The 26,457-nt window shown below is 42.1% G+C and overlaps 1 protein-coding gene across 13 annotated transcripts in view; it reads left to right on the top strand.

Moving 5' to 3' along the window:
• The window catches only part of SYNDIG1 (synapse differentiation inducing 1), a 129,386-nt gene that overhangs the window by 17,986 nt on the left and 84,943 nt on the right, over window positions 1-26,457 (top strand). For 4 of the 13 annotated variants that reach the window (XM_084887125.1, XM_084887121.1, XM_084887114.1 and 1 more), the window contains exon 2: window positions 1,083-1,145. The exons of 6 other annotated variants lie outside the window; for them this stretch is intronic. The gene's annotated coding sequence lies outside the window, so the exon portion shown is untranslated. Of the gene's footprint in view, window positions 1-1,082; window positions 1,146-1,370; window positions 1,439-26,457 lie in introns of all 13 variants that reach the window. 3 more of the 13 variants (XM_084887123.1, XM_084887122.1, XM_084887117.1) reach the window with 1 other exon arrangement.

The following is a 26,457-nucleotide window of genomic DNA, read 5'->3' as shown; positions in this document are numbered from 1 at the left end:
ATATACTTAAAGTTTGTCTTATGTAAGGTATATAAAAAACACAATCTAGTGTCCCTTTTATTTAAACACTTAGAGGTAAAAAACAAAACAAAACAACAACAAACACACACACACACACACACACACACACACACACACAAATGCTAGAGCTGGCAACTGCTGCGCCTCTGGGTTTATTGAGGTGAGTGTTGCAAGGACATGTGGATGGAGCCTAGGCTCCGAAGGCAGCAGTCCATGGCCATCCTGAGCTCCCGCACCTTTATCCAGTTTACTTCTTGGCATGCAGTGGGTCTAAATAAATACACTAATATATATTACATACACACATAAACACACACACAATATATATATATATATATATATATATATATATATATATATATATGTGTGTGTGTGTGTGTGTGTGTGTGTGTGTGTGTGTGTGTGCATATGCATGCTTAATCTCCCTGCCCTGACTCCTCCCTCCCGTAAGAGTTTGCCCATGTGAAGTATGGTAGGTTATTTGTAAACATGGGCGTCAGCAGTTCATTTCCCCACACCCACCTTTGCACTGTGACTTTCCCACACGTCCCAGCAAGAAGAGGAGTCCAGTTCACTCTGTTCCCCTTGTGTTTGGACTGGATGTGGTCCTCTTCTCCCATGCCTCCAATGACTTTGACTAACATAGTGAAATGGGGATGAAAATGTGCCGGTTCTGAACCCAGGCTTCATGAAGCCTTGTGCACTTGAACTTGCTCTTTTGGACCTTGTCCACCAACTAGTGAAAGAGCCCAGGCTATGATGTGTTTCTGCCAAGAGCTACCAATGCCAGTGGGGCTGTCCTGTGCACTTCAGACACAATGGAACCCCTCGTGCCTGGAGTCTCGTTAAGTGACTCCAGGAAAGATCTTCTGAGAACAGAGCAGCTCAATTCAGCTCCCCCTGTTGACCCAGAGAACTGTGAACAAATGAAGTAGCTGTTCTTTTAACCCACTAACTTTTGGGGTGGTTTGTCACACAATAGGTAATAATTGATACATATGGCTAGAAAAGGATTGAAAAAGTAACTGCATAATTATATATATATTCTAATGCTCTTGCAGAGAGGAAACTTGGGAAGTGTCTCGGCAAGGATCGTTGAGTCCCTGTGGAAGATAAGGCCCCAGGTAAGCTGCTGGTTCACACTGAACCAGAATTGGAGGGCCAGCCAGACATGTTTCATTCTTTAAACATACAAAGTGCTTAAAGCAGTGCCTTATGAAGTAGCCTCCCTCATCAGCATTTGATGTCTGTTTGCCACCTCACTGTGGCTCACGCTGCCTGGCGGTGTGCTGAGATGGAGAAGCACTAAGCGAATGGTGATACATTATCTACCTCCGGCCTTTCTTTAGGCTGCGGACCGGAGACTGCAGTGACAAGCCGAAGAGGGACAGGCTTCCTCATCCTGAGACCCATAGATGTGAGTGCTGGGAGTCCTCATACTGGTTCCTGCCTAGAACAGATGAATCTCCATTTTTTCCGCCTTTGCTGAGAACCCTCTTTCTCAGGCAGGCCCAGGTGTCTTTATCGATGAGCTAAGTGGCACCAAGAGGTGGGGGTTTCACAGAATAGGAGTTAAGTGTGATGGAATCCTCCACCAGGATTCTCAGCTAGAAACTGCTCCTGGACCGGCACTACCCTTGGCACCAGGCCTGGGCCAGGGCGTTGCTGGGCTCTGGGGTGAAAGGTAAGGCATTGCTCTGCTGTTCTATTGGGTCGGCAGCTAAGTAATTGCGGGTTTCACACATATATGGCTTCAGTTGAATTTTTAGGTTTGCAGACGTAGTACAAATGTAAAACACATTTTGTTATTGATAGTTGGCTATTCAGCTGTTAATCAGTAAAAAAAGTTTTTTGATCTGTTTTGTAGTTTTCGTTTGGCGTTCATTGAAAAATGGAAAATCAAAAGGAACATTTTCGTCATATTTTGCTTTTTTATTTCCGCAAAGGGAAAACGCATCGCAAGCTCATAAAAAGTTATGTGCTGTTTATGGTGACGAAGCCTTAAAAGAACGGCAGTGTCAAAATTGGTTTGCCAAATTTCGTTCTGGTGATTTTTCACTCAAAGATGAAAAACGCTCTGGTCGTCCAGTTGAAGTTGATGACGCCCTAATCAAAGCAATAATCAATTCGGACTGTCACAGTACAACACGTGAGATTGCAGAGAAGCTTCATGTATCACATACATGCATTGAAAATCACTTAAAACAACTTGGCTATGTTTTAAAACTCGATACATGGGTTCCTCACGAAATTAAAGAATCACAGTTAACGCAACGCATTAGCAGCTGCGATTTGCTGAAGAAACATAATGAAAATGATCCATTTTTAAAACAACTGATAACTGGCGATGAAAAATGGGTTGTTTACAACAATATCAAGCGGAAAAGATCGTGGAGCAGGCCAGGTGAACCAACTCAAACAACATCAAAAGCTGATATTCATCAAAAGAAGGTTTTGTTATCAGTTTGGTGGGATTACAAAGGAATTGTCTACTTTGAACTCTTACCACCCAACCGAACGATCAATTCTGATGTCTACATTGAACAACTAACGAAATTAAACAATGCAATTGAAGAAAAGCGGCCCGAATTGACAAATCAAAAAGGTGTTGTATTCCATCATGACAATGCAAGGCCACACACATCTTTGGTCACTCGGCAAAAATTAATGGAGCTTGGTTGGGATGTTTTGCCACATCCACCATATAGTCCTGACCTTGCACCATCTGATTACTTTTTGTTTCGATCTTTACAAAACTCCTTGAATGGTAAAAATTTCAATAATGATGATGATGTCAAATCGTACCTGATTCAGTTTTTTGCTAATAAAAACCAGAAGTTTTTTGAACGTGGGATTATGATGCTGCCTGAAAGATGGCAAAAGGTCATTGATCAAAATGGGCAATACATTACAGAATAAAGTTATTTAGTTCCATGAAAAAATTGTCTTTGATTTTCTTTAAAAAATCCGCAATTACTTAGTTGCCGACCCAATAGATTGGGGCATTGATCCTTGAGTCAGGATTTTCCCGTGTAAAAACCTTTTCCATGTTCGTCTTCATTTCATCTGTAGTGACTCAGCCCTACTCATGGTTTTGGCAGGTATAAGCTCCCTGCGGAGGCAGAGATTCCTGCAGGTGTCCTGACCTAGAACTGAACATCCTGCTTCTTTAAGAAGACAATATTCTAGACACATGAATATGAAGGTCACCTTCCCGTCCCCATTTCTTCACATATACGCACACCTAAACACACTCACATAGATACTGACACATATGGGCATATCCACTCAACACATTCACACTCACATGGGCCTACACATTCACACTCACTCACACACATACACTGTGAATAGTAAACCCTCCTGTGAACTTCACCGCTGTAGGAAGCGCTCATGCGCACCAAGTTGAGGATGAGACCTCCTGGCCACAGCCCCTGGACTGTATTGAGAAGCCTCATGGGATGCTTTGTGCCTTCACCAAGCAGCTCTCCCAACAGTGTGTCTGAGCCTGTTTCTTCCAGCTGGTGGGATCTGGACACAGTCCCCAGAATTGGGTTCACTGCCCCTCTGCCCATAAATAACAGCAGAGGGAGGTGCGGAGGGAGGGAGGGCAGACCAGAGCCTGAGAGCAGAGCTGTCAGGAGAGGGCCATGGGGAGAATTTGGAGCCTTAGGCTTTTACAGAAGTAGATTCTTTCTGTGCTGCTCCAGGTATTGACTAGAGTGGTGGTGGTGGTGGGGGGAGCAAATGGGAATTTCCCTGTTGTATTTGGTTCTTTAAGGAGGCTCAGTTTGTCTCCATGCCTGAATGAGGAGTATACAGATCCCAGTCCCCTGAGTACTTTATGTAAAACTTGTCTTGTGACTTCCTGATTTTTATTTATAAAGAGTTATTTTGTGCAAAATAGCAGTTATTGTTTTGCCTATAAGCCCGCAAGGATGAGATTTGCTTATGGCATTTGGGAAACAGAGGCTGAGAGGAGGGGAAAACAAGCCATAGTAACTTGGACTGGCTGGGGCTGGAGAGGGAGTGGTATTGGAGTATAAATGGGGACTCTGGGATGTACCTGGGGACTCTGCAGTCAGTCTGCCCAAATTTGAATCCTGGTTTACCCCTTACCCTTCGGGAAATTATTCAAGTAATTATTCAATTATTCTCTGTGCCTCAGTTTCCCTGTGAATGAAGAGGATGCATCAGTGCTTCTCCATGGTATTGTCAAGGCAATTACATGAGATGACAGATAGGCAGCTTTCAGTAATGTCAGCCAAAGTGGGGTCCATCATGCAACCACTGATGCTAGTGTTTCCTTACCTGCATCCTTAACTGAGGTGAGCCCCTGGGAAATGGGCTTGTCAGAATCCCTATGGCCATGGTCAGAATACTGCAGCTTGCAAGCCACATGCAACTCATTGGCTCCTTGAGTGTGGCTCTTCCACAAAATACCACGACCTGGATGAGTCTATTTTGAAGAAGTGGCATTAGAAGAAGTTTAAGTTTAAAAAATTTGGCTCTCAAAATAAATTTCAATCGTTGTACTGTTGATATTTGGCTCTGTTGACTAATGAGTTTGTCGACCACTGGTCTAGGAGATGAGGAAATGCTGGAAAGCTGGGAGGCCAGAGAAGGGGGTGGCAAATGCCAAGTCATCAAACCATGTCCAACTTGGACCATCCGAGTGTGACAAAGCCAGGGATGCAGAATCCCAGAGGCCCTGCCTAGACCAGCCTTTCTGAGTCCATAGTGAAGTGCCACAGGGTCACTGCCCAGCACTTCTTTGTGGGCCTGATGCTGGTGGCAGGTGGGGGTTGGCCACTGAGGACTGGTACCAGGAGAGGGCAGGTGGAACTATTAACGGAACGAAGGTCCTAAAACTCACAGAAAAGAAATTTTCAAGCCAAATGTGCTGCATTCAAGGGGCCCTTTGGATTTGGTGCTTAAGACACCAGCTAATTAGCTGAACTAATGTGAGTTCAGTTTCAATCAGTTGTGTGAATTCTTTAAACATACAAGTCATGACCAGTGGAATACCAAATGAAGCAAAGGAAAGGATGCCCCTTGAGATTCCAGATCTGTACAGGCTGGGAGAATGCCATTTGCAGCCAGCCTGGAGAGAGCAGTATACTCACGGAGCCTTTATGCAGAGCAAATCATCAGATCAGTGTAAACCCACGCCCCACAGGTAGGCAGGTGTGGCATATTAAAAGGGTGAGCCTAAGATGCTATCACCCGGACGTTGTTAGCAGCTGATTTTGAGAGAAGCTGGCCCACAGCAGAGCAAAGTACAGGGCTAGCAGTGAGGGACTACTGTATGAGGGAGGTGCTTTTGACATCTTTCCATGGTAGACCCAGGAATATTCCATCAACGATTCCTGAAGCCTGGGGTGAAGACAGACATCTCAGGAGTGGCTCCCAAGTGGGGATCCACATTAACCTTTACACTGACCGAATGATGAAACAGGAAACCTAGTCATAATGACAAATGACATCAACTTGACAGCACTTTGAAGTATTTGAAAAATAATGAGGGATATGTCATGACTGAAGACAGCTCAGTTCATTAACGCACTGTGTCACAAGGCATTGGGCACCTACTGTATGCCTGTGCTTTTTGGAAACAATAAAATAGGAGTTGTCACACCTTTCTTCAAGAAGCTGATAGTTTCCTTTGATTCAGGTACATCTTGGAAGCAAAAAACAAAAATGTATAAAAATACAACAAGAATAAGAAATACTAAGGATAGATGAAGAAAGTAAAAATAAGGCTAAAATATACTATGTCATGAACATGTTATGAGTTACTGTTAACTGCTAACTCTTTAGTAGATGGAGTATCTAGCAGGGTACAGGGGACCCTCCCCAGCTCTGTCTTACTAGAGAGTTGTGCTTCCAAACACTGTGCTTTTGTGCCTGCTGTGCCTGTAGTGGGCCACCGGCATCCACACAGGCACTGAGTAGAGACTTCTCTGTCCCTGGCCCTCTGGAGGTGCCCACCCCTTTTTGCTGGTTCCTGCTAAACATCACAGTTTCTTCTTAGGGTTGGCGCTTTGCCAACACTGAACAGAGGAAGCAGCCCCCATAGCTCTGCCTTGAATGAGAGATCAGAGATGGGCATTAACTAGACAGAGAGCTGGGCCAGGCAGGGGAGGGAGGACTAGGGTGTGCACAACACCGTTCTGTTGTCTGGTCCGAGAGATCTGCTGCTGAATACCATATTCCTGCTTGGGAGACTTTGGTAAACCTCCGACTTCCAAAGAAGAAACAAACAACAAACCTAACAGTCACCACTTTGCAGGATAATGGACATAAATGCCATGCATTTTCTGCAGAGAATGGGTTGAGTGAGGTTTTGCATAATCTTCCATTCCACACCACTGAGCTGGAAAGAGTATAAAAACAGGCAGTGTGTGCCAGGTAGGATTACTAAATATTGGACCTCCTCTCCTTCCTGGAGAATGAAGATCCTCCAGGGCCACATGACTGCATGGGGAAGGACTCACTGGACAGCTAGCTCTCCACCTACAAGTCCCCTCTTCCCTTTATGTGTCAGAACCTCTTCCTGGCACCCAGCAGAAACTTCCTACTGCCAGCTAGATCCTCCAGGCAAAGGGAAACTGCACACCTTGCACAGTGGCAAGAATTTAAGGTGTGGATGCAGGTGATGCTGGGGAATGGTTTCCTGTGGGATCAAAACAGATCACAACAGTTCTGACATACTAACGCCTTTATAATGGAAGAGAAAGTCTATGATGCTTTGGACAACTAAGGAGGTTTGCAATATAAGACAAAGTACTGAGGTGTCCTCAGAAATGTTAGGGTAGCCATGAATCCTTGTGTAAAAATCTAACTGGTGCTGTCAAGATCAATTTCATTGGGAGAATTAACACCAGCAACCTACACAACACTCCATCATTCTTTCCTCTGAGAATGAATACACGCATTCAGTTGTAATCAAAATCTTGTTAAAGAGTAAATGAATTCACTTTTGTAGTTTTTGGTTTCTATTTTGAGTATCAAGCCCACCTATGAAGTTTGGTTTCTGGTTTAACTGGATTTATTGTAACTGGGTTTCCCCCCAGTGTCAAATATCTTTGCAAGCAATAACCTCTCATATTAAAATAAGCTCCTGGAGATTTCCAAACCATCTTTTATAAAAGTTTCATAAACAGGGCTACTTTGATAGCTCTGATTTTTGGGATGCTTCTACCGATAAGGGCCCTTGAGCTCACCCTCAGTCCTGGTGACATGCTAAGTCTGGGGGAATCCTAAAACAAAAGCCAGGGTCTCTGCCAGCTTAGTTATGACTAAATCAGTTAAGAAAAAGTCTAAACTTATGACCACATGACCACAAAACAGTGGCATAATGGTGGAGGTTGAAGAGACAGTGGGCTAGTGAGTGATTCATATTGAAGGTGTCCTTGAGGTTGGATAAAGGAAGGCCCAACTCAGAGAGGTTGCAGGGGACAAGAGAGGGGTGGCCAGGAAAGGGGCTGCCAGGATTACCCCCAGAGTTGGATTTGAGACCCTGAGGAACCAACCTGGTCACCCTGCTCCTTAGCCATGAGGAAGGCTTAAGTGACTGCCCAGAGAAGCCCCTGTTGTGCTGGCTGTCAGGAACTTGGATGTGGCAGGTGCCATGGAGTTCTGATTTTCATGATGTCCTCTCCTTCCATCATGGCGACCAACCTGCAGATGCCCTCTATCCCACTGTCAGTGTGAGGTCACCTCATGGAGGTCCTGCCCAGCTCTCTAAGTTACTATGTCTGTATAGGTTCAACTTGAATTGCACTGTTTAGTTCAAGGTCCTAGAGATGCCAGTTCTCATTTGTTATGGAAAACTCGCTCATAATAAAAGTTTCTAGTTATAAGAATACTCACTAATGCATCTATTACAATTGCTGTCATTAACAGTGTATTTATTATGCTTACCACTTTGTGTACTCTTTAATCTAACACCAGAATATATCCTGGAGCAAAGAACATATGTATACTTGCTCCTCTACTAGGATGGGATTTGCCAGTTAAATTTTGTGATCTGGACTTTCACAACCTGGAGAGGTAGGGTGAGTTCCTTGTAGGTTTCAGACGACAGATTTATCCTTACTACTCAGCAAACTAATTTCAGACCAACCCTCCACACTCTCTGTATCTTGCTGAAGGTCAGCCACTTGACCATCTTTAGAAGACCCCCTACCCATCACTGCCCTTTTAGGAGGGGCACAAAACTCTCATCCTTTATTGCCACACTGGCTCCATAGCCCTGCTTGTAGTTTAGGCATAATTCTTGATTTATAATCTGAGCTGATGTCTTTTCATTCCTTACGTTCCCAAGCTGACTGATTCTCTGTAGGATTTTGGCATTCAGGCCAGGAATGCTGCATGGGGGTTGGAGGTGGGGATGAGGAGGGCAACTGGATATTCTACTTTTCTATGAGACACCTCAAACTGACAATCCAAATCTTAGACAATATTGGTTATGGTTGGAATAAGCATGGTAGAGACATCCTTTGTAACAAAGCCAGTGAGAGTTTCTTTGAACAGAATTAGGATCAGATTCTAGTACTTGGACCTCACTTTTCTTCATATTAAAAAAAAATGAGAATAATAGAATACTAAGGTTATAGGGGATTCTAACAAGATCATATTGGTTAGCATGCTTAACCCCCTAGAGTAACAGCAACTGATAAATGAGGATTGCTACTATTTTTATATTCAAAACTGTTAGATTGACTGCATGTTGCAAGAACAACAAGAGAGAAAACCTGTTTCTTGCATTTTAATGTGAATTTTAGGTTAAGCTTATCAATTTCTGCCAGAAACCAGCTGGAATGTTGCTAGGGATTGCATTGAGTCTGTAGATCAATTTGAGACATATTCCCATCTTAACAACATTAAGTTTTCCAGTTCATAAGCATGGAGTACCTTTCCATTTGTTTAGATCTATAATTTCTTTCAATGGTGTCTTATACTTTTTGGTGTACAAGTCTTACACAACTTTTGTTAAAGACATTTCTAAGTGTATTATTGATTCTAAAGTTAGCATTTTATATACTGGGATGAATGTGAGCATCTAACAAATGTGGATGTAAATTCTGATTCTCTTACTAACTAGGTTGTAAACCTGGGCAAGATACTGGCTTCCCTGAACATGTGTTTCCTCATCTATATGGTGGGCATCATAATTTATTCCTGCTTGGGTTGGGAGGTTACTACCCAGGGAAATATATGTGACAATACACAACACAGTGAAAGTAAATATTAGTATTATTCCTTCCTTTACTAACTCTACAGTAAAATCTATTATTTTTTTCACATATAATATCTTGTTCTCTTATGCAGTATGAGAATTGGGGGAAAAAAGATCTGACTACTTTTGTACTTTAGATATTTTAAAACATTTTTCACTCATATTCTTTAGTGATAACATTTTTTATCCATCTCTAATTCTCAACTTCTCCCTCTTGCACCCCCCAAAATCCCTTTGAGTTTTTAGAATTTTATATCAAAGTAGTGTAGAAGAAAAGTACATTTTTCTCCATTTAATATCTCATTGCTAGTTTCATTATCTTAGAAGCAAGAAATTTTATCAGAGTCTATTCATATGTATATGAATAGTTATATATATATAGTTACTATATATATCTATTTCACCATATTTAAGAATGTAATGAAATATTTGGGGTTATTGATGTCCAACCCATTTAAATCAAGCAAGTTAAATTCCCTTCTTTGAGTTCAGTGCTTTTTTATCATGCATAGGGACTGTTTAAAAAAAAAAAAAAAAAAAGATTTCAGAAGGATAATGAGGGACTGATCACCTATCCTTGAAAGGACAGGCACCGTTGTGAGGTGATGGTGAGCATGAATGCCCCACCAGGATTCAGTTGGATGAACCACCGTGTTTCCCCGAAAATAAGACCTAGCGCATGGAAAGATAAGACATCCCCTGAAAATAAGACCTAGCACAACTTTGGGAGAAAAAATTAATATAAGACACTGTCTTATTTTCAGGGAAACAGGGTAGTAAAAGCAGACCTTCAGGAACATTGGGTTTTCTCCCCAAGGTAGAGAGACACTGGGGCTTTTAAAAAAACAAGCACACTGGAGCCCTAGCCGGTTTGGCTCAGTAGATAGAGTCAGCCTGCGCACTGAAGGGTTCTGGATTCAATTCCGGTCAAGACCGTATGTCTAGGTTGCGGGTTCGATTCCCTGTAAGGGGCATGCAGGAGGCAGCCAATCAATGATTCCCTCTCATCATTGATGTTTCTATCTCTCCCTCTCCCTTCGTCTCTGAAATTAATAAAAATATATTTTGAAAATAACACTGGAGACTATCGCTGTTAAAAAGAAGAATCATGAGCTAGTGAAGAGTATCAGCAACAGGAGCTGAAAAGTTGAGTTTAGCTAACAATTCCTGTGAGCATTTGAAGATCACACTCTATTCTGACTTTGTACGTGACACATGGGTTCACTTCTGCTCCAGCTAGATGGAAAGGATGGCTAAACACTAACAGTGACGGCTTCCCCAACCTGGACTGTCAAAATCTATGATTTTACACTGCAAACAGTTCACACTGTCATACAATTTGTCATCAGCCCGATGTGCTGACACTTCCCAAACCCTCACAGCCCTCACTCCCAGCTGGCTTCCCCACATGGTGACATCACAGCCTAGACCAGGAAGGAGCAGTCTGATGGGCATGGATGTCACCCTGGTGAGGAGAGAGAGTCCTTCCTGATCACAGGCCTGACTGGTGAGGAGACCGAGACTCTCTCGTTCCCACACTTAGTAGCACAGAGCTCATTGCAGGCGGCAGTGAAGGGCAATGATTTCACATTCACCAGCGCACACTCTGTGGCACCAGGCAAGGCTGCAGTACCTGGCAAGGCTGCAGTACATGGCCGTTATGCTGTTTACCCACGAGCACATGAAAACTGCCCGAGTACAGTGAAACTGCAACGCTGACCTGCCATGGCATAAACATTTCTGTCACTGCATGATGTTAATGACTAGAAATAACGTGTAAGGGTGGGTCAGTACCAGCCCACATTTACAAGCTTTGCCAAGAGCTTTAACGGCCAAACAGCGTCCCCTCATGTCGTGTGCAGGCAGAGGTTGCTGGTTGGGACAGAAGCAAGGAAAGGAAGCATTCTGGAGAAACAGGAAGTGGCCACTCTGTCACTTAAAAATTCAGTGGAACAAGATGAAAATCTTTATGAATGGTTGGGATAAATATATAAAGCTGATCCCTGATTATCAGCCAAGGGAGCAGAGATAATAATGCCTTGTAAAGTGTGCCATTGATCCTAATAATTCTGTGCAGAGCATGCTTTGGATATGAATAGCTGCACCTAGAAGTGTCACAATCACTCTCACTGCATTCCCACACTTCTCCCGAGGCCAGGTGGGAAGTCAGATAGCCAGAAGGTGTCAGTAAAGGTAAAACCAAAATTGCCAAGAACTCATCCCTTCACCAGCCAGAGGTTTGCCCCCAGATTCAGGACCAGGTGTGACCTGTGCCGACTGGCACACTGGGGCTGTGCTGGCACCTGGTCCTCTAAGTAACATTTGGTTTGCTTATCTATATCATACTAATGACATTTTAGAAGATGCCAAATGGTGACTGCAATGCTTCTTTAGGAATGAATAAATATAATTGGAAGATGTAGGTACAGTTGGAGTCAACACAATTGGAAGAAAGTGACAAAGAAATAGAAACATCTTTTATGTTATTACTAGAAGCTCGGTGCACGAAATTCATGCATGGGGTCGGGGGGGAGGGTGACCCTCAGCTTAGCCTTCACCCTTTCTAATCTGGGACCCTTTGAGGGAGGTCCAACTGGTCGTTTAGGCTCGATCCCAGCTATGGGATCGGGCCTAAATGGGCAGTTGGACATCCCTCTCACAATCCAGGACTGCTGACTCCCAACTGCTCACCTGCCTACCTGCTTAATCACCCCCTAACCACTCCCCTGCCAGCCTGATTGATGCCTAACTGCTCCCCTGGCAGCCCAGTTGCCCCCAACTGCCCTCCCCTGTAGGACTGGTCACCCCCTAACTGCCCTCCCCTACTGGCCTGGTAACACCCAACTGCCCTCCTCTGCCAACCTGGTCACCCCTAACTGCCTTCCCCTGCAGACCCAGTCACCCCTAACTACCCTCCCTTGCTGGCCTGGTTGCCCCCAACTGCCCTCACCTGCTGGCCATCTTGTGGTGGCCATCTTGTGTCCACATGGGGACAGCCATCTTTGACCACATGGGGGTAGCCATTTTGTGTGTTGGAGTGATGGTCAATTTGCATATTGCTATTTTATTAGACAAAAAGTATTGAGCCCCTTTCTACCCAGTTCTGTTTTTAATGTCTTTTCTGTGAGTTTTTACAGAATATTAAGCTACTTAAGGTTTCTATAGGCAAACAAAAGTAGCAGCTTTTCTTCTTTTTTGTCTCTGCCTTAATTCAAATGCTGTGCACCACCCCCAGTATTCATGGAACATAAAATCCAGGATTCTGATTGAGGTGCGTTAGACAGGACCTCCATGCCTGTCTCCACAATGCTCTCAGTAAAAGCACAGCTTTTAGAATGTTGCTCATATCAGCCCTGTCTATTTCAACATCAGCTCTGCCCTGGGAAGAGCACAAGACAGAATGTGTGATTTCTGCTTGGCAGCCTGTGCTCTGGGAGATCCTTTTCCCATAAATCAAAATAGATTGTCATCATAGGCTGAGGCTGACAGTGCTAGGGGCCCCAGGGGGTCCCCAGGGAGATGGATTTTAATTGGAATCAGCTTACCAACTTTACATTATAAACATTTTTTAATAAAAAAAATAAAAGATTTCTTAAGTCAGTAGGCATCTGAAGTAATTTGAAGACTTTAGGAAAAGAAATACATCTATTTAACTACTGAGATAGCATATTTGCAAATTTCATATATTTAAGTATATTATAAATTTTATTTTATATTTTGTGTAGTATTATGTATGTGCTTTGCTTTGAATACTGTCCTTCTACATATAATAAAAACTCTTGGACATTATCATTGTATTGGGCTATGGGCTGAATGTTTGTCGTCCCTCCCCTGCAATTCATGTCAAAGCCTCCATTGGGATGGTATTTGGAAATGGAGGCTTTAGGCGTTAATTGGGGTTAAATGAGGTCATGAGGGTGGGGCTCTCACAATGAGATTAGTGGCCTTATAAAAAGAGGTATCTCTTGCCCAGAAAAGGCCATGTGAGGACACAGGGAGGTGGTCATCTGTACGATAGGAAGAAGACCCTCACCAGAAGCCAAATCAGCCGGCACCCTGATTTTAGACTTCCTAGCTTCCAGAGCTGTGAGGAAATAGAGGTCTGTTGTGTAAGCTGTGGTTTTGATGGCAGCTTGAGCTGACTTTGCATCACTCATAGCACACTAGCCCTGGGTAATGGCTAAGATATTACATGTGACACTGCTGAGCGGCAGCAGCAAATGAGGACATTCCCCACCCATTTGCTGGGTCCTCTTTATCAGTGTTCATGTTTATTGCAGGCCTTATATTAGGCTGGGTCCATTTGCATGGCCAGCTACATTTCTGATGGGAAACTATATGAAGCAGAGTTGGGGGCAGGAGCTCTGAGGCCAGACTGAGATCCAATTCTAGTTAAGCCACTTAGTAGCTATCTGGCTGTTAGCAACTGGCTTTAGCTCTCTGTACCTCAGTTTCCTCTCCTGAATATGGTAGTGGTAATAACAGTGCCCTCCTCACAGGATGGTTGTGGCATATTGAATTGTGGGGTACTTGGCTCATATCACCTCTGATACTATCCATCCATCACACTATAGGCTGTACCTTATGGAGTTCAAAAAGTATTCCACTTGTGGAGTCTCATCCATAAGTTTTATGTTCAGGTGTACCTCATTTTCTTCCTCCTCCTCCTCCTCCTCCTCCTCCCCCTCCTCCTCCTCCCTCCTCCTCTCCTCCTCCTCCTCCTCCTCCTCCTCCTTCTCCTCCTCCTCCTTCTCCTCCTTCTCCTCCTCCTCCTCCTTCTCCTCCTCCTCCTTCTCCTCTTCCTCCTCCTCCTCCTCCTCCTCCTTCTCCTCTTCCTCCTCCTCCTCCTTCTCCTCTTCTTCCTCCTCCTCCTCCTCCTCCTCCTCCTCCTCCTCCTCCTCCTCCTCCTCCTCCTCCTCCTTCTTCTTCTTCTTCTTCTTCTTCTTCTTCTTCTTCTTCTTCTTCTCCTTCTTTTCTTAAACATTGATTTCAGATTGCCATATATTATATATATGACAATCATTCATTGATGGACACCCCCTATTGGAAATCAAGCCCTCAACCCCTGCATGTGCCCTGACTGGGAATTGAACCCTGACCTCCTACTTCATAAGTTGATGCTCAACCACTGAGCCACAGCAGGTAGGCTAGGTGTACCTTCTGTACACTCACCTCTGCAAGTCCAAAGCTTCTTACTCCTAACACTTGAGATTTTTCTGCCTGGGGGCTCTTTTCCAATAGTGGAAGAGCACTCAGCCCACACCAAGTTGCAAGGGCCAGAGAGTGAATGTTCCTGGGGCAGCCATGGACCAATGATGGAGAGGGAAATGTGTACAAATGCCCTGGTCCCTCACCCTTAGGTAAGACTATTCTGAGTGTGTTCTCTACATGGCCTCCCAGACTTCTGAGGCAAGATTAAGCCCAGCTGCCGGTAGCATATACTGCCTTATTAGCACATACTCTTTTGGCTTCTCTCTGCTCCCTACCTCCATTACTCACCACTACCTGTCCAATGTTCTGGAACCACCTCTCTAATGAACTATTTGCACTTCAATTCTTGTCTGAGGGCCTCCCAGTGGGAAGTCTTGGGCATCCCCATGGACATAGGAATCATAGCCTAATTGAAATGGTGGAACTGTTCTGCATTAGTCACTTTTCTCCTACTTTCTAAGTGGACTCTTCCAAGGACTGGCAGAGAGCTGGCACTGCGGTGTCACACTGAGAGGCATTGTCACTTGCAAAGTGGCTCTGCTTGTGCATTGATGATGCTGTCCTAATTCACAGAGTGTCAAAACCTCTTCAAGATGAATCACATGCCAGCACAGACAGGAGTAAATCTTAGGGAGACAATACCGGATCCTCACAAATGAATCTTCTCCTCTGGAGTCTAATTGGAAAGAATATGACTCTGAAATAATCACTCATTTGACCCCAGCAGCAAGATTGTTATTCCATGGATGTCTCATCCAAAAGCCCTTACGAACATGCTCATTTGCTTTTTTACATCAAATGTAGATTCACCGCAGTACATTGCCATTTGGCTTCGGGTCAGGAAAGTGTGAAGGCCTGTGGGGCTGCCCATTGCCATTAAAGGTAATAAAATTCAAAGTTCATTGAAGTAGGATAAGTACACCAAGGCAGTTTTATAATAATTAAGGTGCATGCTTCTGATATACATGGAAAGCACCTTCAATAGAATTTTGCCTGCATTTATGTTTATTCTACTACAAATTAAGACTACTTAAGGTCTTAAGTGGATAGGTTAATGCTCATTCAGAAGTCATAGCATTAAGCATATCATATTTGTTTTCCAGGTCTCAAGGTGCTTTTACCCCAGATATGTGAATGGTCCTTTGCCCCAAATTCATGGTTAGGTTGTCAGGAGCTTTGTGGTCTTCAGGGGAGGCTGGTGAGATAAAACCAGGAGAGAGGTCAGAACCTCAAATATTTGTGTTGATGTCCAGAACTGGCTATAAGCTCATCAGCAGCAATGAGGAGAAGGAGATGCAATCAGCAACATGACTCACAGTGTCCAAGTGGTAAAAATAGTCCAGGGACTCATGAGAAGCTCATCTATTTCTGTCACTGAGATGAGATGCAAAGTTCTCATTTAAACAATACTGCACTGCAATGAGCAGCATTCCCTGAAAACACTCCACTGGGAATGCTTCCCTGCCCCCAACTCAGCTCTCCAGTCCCTTACCCTGCTCTAGCTTTTCCGTACTCTCATCAGCACACTTATTAAAGCCACGATCTATCGTTCATCTTCAGGTAGAGCATAAGCGTCACAAAAACAGAGGCTTCGTTTGACTGGTTCTCCAGCACTGGAAATGCTGCCTGATACAGGGCAGATGCTTATTGCATCTTTGTTAAATTATTAGATTGCATAAATTTTATTTTGCTGGGTCTATTCTTAGAAAAGAGATCTGTGGGATCCAGCAAGAACAGACAATTTTGGTGTATAGATCACTGATATATATATATCATATAAATGATATATTTATATATATCATATAAATAACAAAAATGTTTAAAGAAGCACATTAAAAGAAAATAGGGAAAGGTAAGGATTGAGACAAAGTGAAAAAAACCTTTTCAAGCTAGACTAGGTCACTCTCAAGTCATTGTGGCTCTCTAGTCCTAATTTTGGCTCTAGATCTCCATCTATGGCTGTAAGGCTATTTTAGGGGTTGAGTGATCAAGTTTATTTTTCCTGCTGTGTAACATGCAAGTCATTAGTTTTCAGCTTCTTCAGAGTAGATCAACATTTAAACTTGAACTCTGTAGAATATGAACACAAGCTTTTACTTCAAAGAAGTGAAGAAGGCCAGTGGGCCTGGAGCACAGAAAGTTGAGGTTGCGGGGAGGATAAGAGTTGAGGAGTTGGTTTATGTTGGGTCTCATAAGCTACACCAAGACCATTTGTCAGTACCAAGGGTCAGTGCCACTGAAGTAATTATGTAGGAGTGTTACAAGAACAGTTGTGGTTCTGAGAGACCCCTATGGCCACTGCACTGACCAAGAAAGGGTGTGCAGGAAGAGCTAGAAGATAATTGAAGTGGCATGGCTGAGAGAGATGATAATAGTTTCTAGTGACAAGGGAGACAAGTGGAAGAGTTGACAGGACTTGTCAAAGACTCATTTTTGATGGTGAGGAGAAGGTAATGCCAAAATAGGCTCCTAGGTTTGAAACTTGACGGGCAAGTGGACAGGTGGTGGGACTGTTCATAGACATTGGGTGGGGTGATAAACCAGCAGAAGGTCTGATGCACATTGAGCTTGGTCCTTTTTTAAAAATATATTTGTATTGATTTTAGAGAGGAAGGGAGAGGGAGAGAGAGATAGAAACATCAATGATGAGAAACCATCATTCTTCAGTTGCCTCCTACATGCCCCACACTGGGAATTGAGTCCTCAACCCACGCATATGCCCTGACCCGGAATTGGACCATGACCTCCTGGTTCATAGGTTGCTGCTCAACCACTGAGCCATGCTGGCCAGGCGAGCTTGGTACTTTTGAAAAGTCCTAAGTGGAGATTCCAGTTGGTCTGGTGATCACTGTCATGTGGGTGATAGTTGTCACCAGGGGTTACAGGGAGGTTATGAGTGAAAAAAGGATTTAAACCCAACACTTAAAGGCTGGACAGAGGAAGATGACCAAGAGTAGAGGGGACTATCTGGGGAGGGAGTAGGAAAAAAGCAGTGGGGGAAGCCATGGGGAAAATTATCTCAGGGAGAAGGGAGCACATGTTTCTGAGAGTTGTCATGAAAAGTGAGGTAAAGCATGGAAAGTATCTTTTTGGCTCATTGATATTTAAGCCAGGGGTTCTTTCAAGGGAATTGAGAGAAGGGACCAGATTGGTTCCTGCATATTTATATGCCAAACATGCCCTTTCTCACTCAACATCACAGCTAAATGTGGGTAGATTTCAGGCATTCACATTGATTTCTTATATGTTGGGGGTTTGTTTTTTAGTAGCACTGCAGTATTTGTAATAAATTTTGAATTTAATAAGATCCCAGGTGACATCCACCTATATTTATTGCTTCATGCGCTTTTTTGGAAAAGGCAATATGGCTGGGGGAAAAAATAGAAGGCAGCAAGGAAAGAGGAAGACTAAATATGAGATGGATTGACTCATAAAAGAAGAGATAGATTTGAGTCTATAGGAACTGAGCAGAGCTGCTGTGCACAGGACATTGTAGACACCACTCATTCATGGGGTCTCCACCCTGAAGGGCATGTAACACAGTTTGCTTTACTAACCAGCTCAGGGTGTGTAGGCTAAATATGAGATCTTCTCAGCTTTTTCCTTAGAAAGCCAGGTCTTAGATGTAAGAGCACAGTGAGGCTAGGGCTTATTCCTGAGATCACAAGTCCAAACACAGGAGAAAAGATACTTACTCTTGTACACGCAAAGCAAGTTTTGAAAAGTCTATAGATAGCCATGACTGGTTTGGCTCAGTGATAGAGCATTGGACTGAAGGGTCCCAGGTTCGATTCCGGTCAAGGGCATGTACCTCGGTAGCAGGCACATCTCCACTGCAGGTTGTGCAGGAGGCAGCTGATTGATGTTTCTCTTTCACAGATGTTTCTATCCCTCTCCCTACCTCTCTGTAAAAAATCAATAAAATATATATTTTTTTAAAAGAAAAGTCTGTAGATAATGACATGTCATTGAAAGTTTCAGTATTTCTCACTAATCAGAGGCCTACTGCAGAACATGTGTAGAGGAAAATAGTTTATTTTAAGGGGTTCAGAATATATGACCTAGGATGGCAGAAATAAAAGAGGGCCTGTGATATATTCTCATTGGTGACCCTGAGGCTTGGATTAGGATTTAGCTCCCACACCATCAAGCCCCAGCCTCAGTTTATCCCAAGTGCTTTAATTAGGCAACACAAAATTCTATTTATAAATTATTTCAGGGAAGAATTTTCTATTTGGGTTAATTCAGCTGTGGTTGAAAGCACATGGCTAGGGTGTATCAATACGGGCATACCTATCTTTAGCAAGCTTTAAGATCAAGGACACATGAAATAAGGTAAGTTAAACCTTTATCTAAAACATGTGTCCCACTGGCAACACACCCAACATACCCAGAATACAATTAAGATAAACACATCCAAGTTGTCAGGAAACCAAGCCTGGCTTTGAAGAAAGAAACACCCCCCTGAGGAGATTGAGAGCATAACAGTCCTCCTCGATGCTACCAGAGCTAAGGGTGGCCAGTGTTCTGATATACTGTCCCTGTTGTGTGTTATTTCGCCTTGTTACCTGGGCAAATAAGATCTCAAACTACACTTTCCAAAATTCAAGTCTCTCAAAGTCACATAACATTCATGCCCACCAGGAAAGGTTCCTAGCTGGATGCCCCAGACTGACCTCCTTGCTGAAAAGGAACCATGCCCACTGTGGGCACAATACAGAGATTGTCTTCACCTAAAATTAAAGTGCCTGTTGGTTTCACTCTGGCTTGTTTAAAGCCTTCTGTGCAGTGACTGCCAAGGCAGTGGCTCTTCCTCAATCTGCCAAGCCAAATCAGCATGGCCCACCAGAGACCACACCACTTCCCAGAATTGACAGAGAAGTGTGCCTTGTGGATCCCAGGTCCCATGGGAGGGGCAGGTGTGAGTCAGCCATACAAGGAGAGAAGTTGGGCGGTGAGTGAGGTAGCCTACAGCCCATTTTCTCATTCCTTCAGGAGGGAATATTAGAATAAAGGAGAGATTGGAGCCTAAGATAAGAACTTGCATTCATGTGGCCTCATTGGGAAGGCATTCAGGGGGAAGAGTGGGGAATTAAGCAGTTAAAGGAGGGAAGTGAATAAATGGCTCATTATCAAGAGTCACCCCAGGGGTGACGAGGGTCAGTTCTGCTGGGGAGTTATGGGAGACAAAGTAGGACCTCTTCAGGTGCTTTAAACACCTGCACGCCGAGGGCTGATGGCTTTAACCTTTTGCCTGTGGTGGCCATGGCTGCTTCTCCCCCGGCCCATCAAACATGTGGACTCAGGTAGCATCTTTGGTTGGTTACGGTTGGATGCCAATGGTGAATGCTGCAGTGACGAGTGTCAAGGGTAATCCAACAGGACGATCAACATCTGCAACACAAGAATGCCAAAACAATTTCAGATCATTTTTATGCCAATATATGTGATTCCTGAAGATGGGGCCTATAATAGTATCATTTTACTCGGGACTGGTGTGAGTTGCTTGGAAGATGTTGCTTGGAGCTCACCTCTTAGCCTCCTCCTTTGTATGAAGCCCTGTTCCAAGCTCATGCCTCTGCACCAATAGGCATGTAAACCTTACCACCATCAGATGGCGGGGAGCACAGGAGCTCAGAGGGAAGGAGCTGCAGGGCCCTTGAGGAAACTCCTCCTTGCCCTTCCTCAGCAGACAGTGCAGCTGTTGCCAAAGCTGCAGGTTCCTCCTGTGGCCCCTCCTGGGAAAACAAAGTGAGCATAAGCAGGTGCAAACAGGATATCTGCCGCCAGCCATGTCTTCTCCACCATCCAACCAAGAGGGAAGCAGCCTGCGCCTGCCTCCTGCCAGTAGTCTGTCTCCTCCTTCTCCGGCACACACTGACCAGAACTCATTATTCCATTCAAGGAGTTCAATGCCAAGAAGGGCTGAGGGGCGAGCCAGGAGGCCCACTGTTCCTATGAATCCAGGAGCATCTAAGCAGGTAAGTTAGGTCAGCCAGCAGCACTGGTCCCTCAGAAGAGCCTGCACCTAAAGGGGTCGCTGAGGAATAGCTCTAGAGAGGGTCAGGATCTCAACCTTTCTAATGCCGCGACCCTTTAATACAGTTCCTCATGTTGTGGTGACCCCCAACCATAAAATTATTTTTGTTGCTACTTCATCACTGTAATTTTGCTACTGTTATGAATTGTATTGTAAATGGTCTTAGGCGACCCAGCTAGCGGCCCACAGGTTGAGAACCGCTGCTATAGAGCCTAAGACCATCGGAAACACTCCCCCCTTCCCCTGACTCCCTGAGACCTGCCCCTTCCACTCAGCTGCATCCTCGATGAGACGGAAAACAGGGCTGTGGAAACCCATTGTCCTCCTAAAGGGACTGCACACAGATTCACTTGCTCACAGGCACCAGCGCTGTTGGCAGGCAGCCTTGAGTCACAGCGTGGACTCTCTCCCAGGTGCATTCCATCATGTACAAACTCTAGAGTTAATGCTATCACCATCAGAGTTTTCTTCCTGCCACCATGCTGGTGTTGCTCAGTGGTTTAAGCATTGGCACATGAACCAAGAGGTCACTGGTTTTATTCCAGTTATGGGTTTGATCCCCAGTAGGGGGCATGCAGGATGGAGCCAATCGATGTGTGTATATATATATATATATATATATATATATATATATATATATATCTCCATCTCCCTTCCTCTCTAAAATCAATAAGAACACAGAGTTGTTGTTTTCTAAATAATTCTTACTGTTTAATATCATTGTTCATATTTCACTTTATTCTCACTCTTCCAACACCAGAATTCATCATTATTATTGTCACTATTGTTGGTATTCTTTTCTATAAGTTAATGGTTATTAAAGATTACTCATAGTCTTTACTTACCTTATATCTTGCCACTTTCTGTGACCAATTTCCTTTCATCTGGAGGACACACTTTAGTAGTCCTAACGAAGATCTGTTAGTGATTGGTAGAGTGAATGTACAGTGCGTCCACAGGAGGTGTCATTTGAGGTTACTGACTTTATGGAGGGGTTTCTACTGTCTCCCTGAGGAGACCCAAGGCCTTCCTCCTCTCTTTCCATGGCCCCTAAACCCAACGCCTTGTTTACTAAGACCGCTCTCTCTCCCCAAGGATAGGGCAGCATCAATTTGTGTTTCAGTGTCTGTATTTCACTTCCCTTTTTAATTTTAGCTCCAAATTTCCCTTACCTTTTTGTGAGTTCAGTTGCGATTTTAAAGGAATCTTTGCTATATTGTACAACTTCTTAGATGCATTGCTGTAGAAGGTTTTAAACTGGTCTTCCTCTGTTGTGAAAGCAGATTTTTTTCCCTGAAAATTTTGAAGATCTGGCAACACAAGGTTTGTGTTACAGCAGGACTAAAATAGACTAGAAAGTTGTTTTGGGACATACGCCCTTTCTTCAGGCTATAACTTATCACTTATTGTACAATTCTCATCCTTTGTTGGCATTTATGATCCAGCATTTTTATGGGACCTTGTGTTCTGGCTTTGAGGTTTGCTTCTGTTAAAGCTCACAAGGTCAAGACCAAACACACATATAGCAAAATGAGTTTGGTTGTATTTATTCTCTCTGTTTCTCACATAAATGTCCAGGATGCAGCCTGAGTGATTATTATGTTAGATAATTAGAAGGTGGACCGTGGATTCAATCTGTGAGATTATGCATTTATTTCTGAATTATTGTATAAAGAAATTGTGTTTTTATATTAAAGAAATACTTTGCTATAGGAGAAATGGGAAAGGATAATCATATTTAGTTTAGATTTTTTCTGTTTCTTTGTTTTTGCTTTCAGTTTATTTTAGCAATTCTGAGGTTTAGTAAAACCCCAGTTGCATAGGGAAAAGAAAACCACTCTACCATTTTGTTTTTGTGGGTACGTGAGGTTTCATGTGGCACTCTAACTACCTTCAATTTATTTGTTATTGAATTTGTTGAGGTGACATTGTTTAATAAACTTATATAGGTTTTAGGTACATCATCTGTATATTGATTGTGTATTTACTACCCCAAATCAACTCTCCTTTTATTGCCATTTATTCCCCCTATACCTTTCTCCACCTCACACACCTCCATTTTTCTCTGGTAATCACTACACTGCTGCCCCTGTCTATGAAGTTCTTTTTCTTTGCTTAATCTCTTGACTTTTTTTTTTTTTTTTTTTTTTTTTTTTTTTTTTTTTTTTTTTTTACCCAGCCCTCAATACTCTTCGCCTCTGACACCTGTCAATCTGTTCTCTGTATCTATGAGTCTATTTCTATTTTGTTATTAGTTTATTTTATTCATTAGATTCTACATTAAGTGAAATCATGATACTTGTCTTTCTCTGGTTTATTTCACTTAGCAAAATGCTCTCCCTGCTTCGAAAGGGTAAAATTTAGCTTAAGGTTAGAATGCAGTGCACAAACCCCTCTCCCCTCCTCCCAACTTTTTGGGGTTGTGAAATTTTTAGTTCTTTCATTGGTTGCTATTGTATGTTTAAATGAATATTAACCCATCTCCACCTCTTGTCATCCAAGCAGGCAGGATGAGACTGTGGATGGCATGCTGGCCCTTTCTTTCCTCGTTGCCATTTGCTTGCCCATTGAGGTTGGCTGAGTCCTCTCTCCTACATTAAAATGAGTGGATCTAATTTAGTAACTATGAGTCAGATCCTACTTCTTACAGAGGAAAGATGTGGAGCAAGTTACTTAGCTTCTCGGTGCCTAATAAGTGAAATGAGGATAACAATAATACGGACATCAAGGGATTGCTCTGACAATTAAACAGAGTAATTCTTATGAGATTTTAGTACAATATCTGGCACTTAGGGAACACCCAATGTTTCTTGCCCAAAATGATGATGATGATGAAGATGATGATGATGATGAAGATGATGATGATGATGACGACGATGGTGATAATGTTGGCAGAGCTGATGATGACTTTGTCTTAAAATCTGTGTTTTTAATTAGGTTGATTCCAAGAATTAAATTATTAAAGTTATTACAATGATTCTATAAACATTACTGCCTGTAAATTCAAGTGCTAGTGATAAAATAATATAACTAGGTTCCAGTTATGACCCTTGCACCAGAAGGAGGAAAATATTCTTAGTGTTTAGGTCAAATGGACTATTTTTATATTCCATAACTTCTCAACATAATGGGAAATTTTGTTTTCTTTTGTGTTTGGACCCATGGAATTCTTGTAGTTTTTCAGGTTTTGTGGGTGTTTTTCTGGAGTTTCTCAATGACTTCGTTTTAACACTGAGGAAAGAAACCTGTGCCTTATTTTGAGCATCACTGTTATCTTCCAAATTTCTTTGTCCTCTTTTTCCTGTTCATGAAGACGGCCTTTGTGAAGCTCACAGATGCAGACATTTGTTACAATTGTACAGATTGTTGCGGAACAGCTGACATATGGAGATCTCTTTTTATTCATTTCTGGAGTTGTGCACTGCCTCTTTTATACCTGGTTACCCAATTCTTGGTTTCTAATATCATTTCTTTCTAAAGTAAATTTGTAAGTTGCTCATTCAGAGAGGCATTGTGTGAGATAAGTTTTCCGAGTACTGAAATATTCATTATTGTTGTTGCTGTTTCCTTTTTGTTTTCTGCTCACATAGCAGTGATTGCTTTGTTGGTGCCTAACTTAAATATTTTTTCTCCCAACTTTGAAGGCATAACCCCACTGTCCTTACAGCATGTGTTGTTCTAAGGAAGTCTGACTTCAGTCTGTATGCCTCGTCCTCTTAGCTGCCACCATCTCTTCTCAGGAAATCCAGGCCGCAGTTTCCTCATTCAGCTTAAAGGGACCTTCCTTCTTTCAACAATCTACTGGACTCATCATCTACTATGGAATTTTTAAAATTCTTTATTTCTTTAATTATTTGTTACTATTTTATCTTTTATTCAAATATTTTTTTCTTTTATTTTTTATTAAAAGCTTTTAATGTTGACATAATTTCAGGTGTTCCCCTTTACAAGCCCTTTGCCCAACCACCGACTTGTTTCTCTCCCTCCCTTTACTTTCACCAATCTATTGTCCATGTCTGGGGTCTGCATATATGATATTTAACTCATACCTTCACCTTCTTTATCCAGTCACCTCCATCAGGAAACACCACATTGACATGCTACATGATATTATTATAAAAGGAGGTCTTAAAATCAATCGGAGGAAAAAGACAGCTACCAGTAAGTACATGGCAGCAACATTAGAAAGACCTAATGGAAGCCAGAAGACAATAATGGAATAATGGAAGCCAGAAGACAGTAAACTTGTATCTTCAGTATCTTGAACAAAATTAGCTATCAACTTTGAACTATACATAATAAAATTATATTTTCAGAAAAAAGTAAAATAAGATATTTACAGATAGACTGAAAAACTAAGAAACTTACAGCAAAAGAAATTCTAAAAGATGCACTTCTGGAAGAAGGAAAATAACACTAGAATGTGCAAAGACTGATGAACAGATGAACCAAAGACATATATGTGAATCCAAATAAGTATTGACTATATATAAGCCACCCCAAACCCCTAAATGCTGAGGTGTATTTAAGAAAATGTAAACACTAGCTGAAACATCAGTCTGTGGACTGAAAGGACCCAGGTTCAATTCTGGTCAAGGGCATGTACATTGGTTGCGGGCACATCCCAGTAGGGGGTGTGCAGGAGGCAGCTGGTCAATGTTTCTCTCTCATTGGTGTTTCTAACTCTCTATCCCTCTCTCTTCCTCTCTGTAAAAAATCAATAAAATATATTTTTTTTAAATGTAAACACTGGAAAATAATAGTATGAAAATCAAAAGGTAGGTGGTTCTAAGTTCTTTTAAATGTTCTAGAAGTATATTAAAATATTCTGTTTTAGATTCAGGCTTGGGCATACCTCAAGGATAACTACCAAATGAATAGAAAGAGTTATATATATTTCAAGCCAGGAGAGAGAAAAATAATAAGAAGAAAGAAATATTCAGATAAAAATTTAAATAGCAAGTGAAAATATATTAGTATTCATAGTTAGAATAAATTAAATTGCCTGTTAAAATAATTTTTAGCTAGGATTTAAAACAATATCCAAACATATGTTATTTTTTAAGAGACGCACATATGGCATAGGTACATGGAAACATTGAGAGAAAAAGGGTGTAAACATATCTGTAAGGAAAATCATAAGCAAAATATGCCAAGTCATGCCCACTTTAATGAATCTAAAACAAAACAGAAAATAAGGACTAGAAAATTACACTACACAGTAACATAGTTTCTACATAGGAAGAGGTTCAATTCACAGTTTCAAGTCTCAACTTTTATATTCTAAATAGTTTGTCACGGTGTAAAAAGTAAAATTGATAAAATTACAGGGATAACGTAGTATCTCTACCATCAGTACAAGAGCTTTCAAAACATTCTCTCAATTATGTTAAGAAATACACAGACCAAAAATAAAAAAGACATAGAATACTGAAAAAAACAGTAACAATTTTAAGCAAATAAGCATATATAAAATTCTGAATCCAACAATCAGAGGATAGAGTTTCTTCTAGGCACATGTTTTCTTTCTTTTCTGTTTCCTTTTTATCTTTTCTTCCTTTCCTCCCTCCCTCTGTCCCACTCTTCATTCCTACTAAAAATTAATCAAGTACTAAGCCATGAAGTATCAACAAACTTCAAAAGACTAGTATATTTTGATAAGTTTTTCTAACCAAAACACAATTGATATAAAAGTGTATTTACATGTAATAAAACATAGTTAATAAGTTCTACATTCATTTGGAAATTAAGGAAAAATAAATGCTTTCTAATAACCATTGGACTAGAGGAGAATCATAGCAAAATGTAAAATTATTTAGAACTGAATCATATTGAAAAAACTACATTTCAAAACAAGCTACATCTCAAACTTAGGAGTGCAGGTGAAGCAACCTTTAGAGAAAAATATGTAGCTTTAATGCTTATATGAAGAGAATAAAGA

This window comes from Pipistrellus hanaki (assembly GCF_964339955.1).
Source record: "Pipistrellus hanaki genome assembly, chromosome: 6".
NCBI lineage: Eukaryota > Metazoa > Chordata > Mammalia > Chiroptera > Vespertilionidae > Pipistrellus > Pipistrellus hanaki.
Note: the sequence above shows the minus strand (reverse complement) of the source record. Positions and strands in the feature narration are given on the sequence as shown.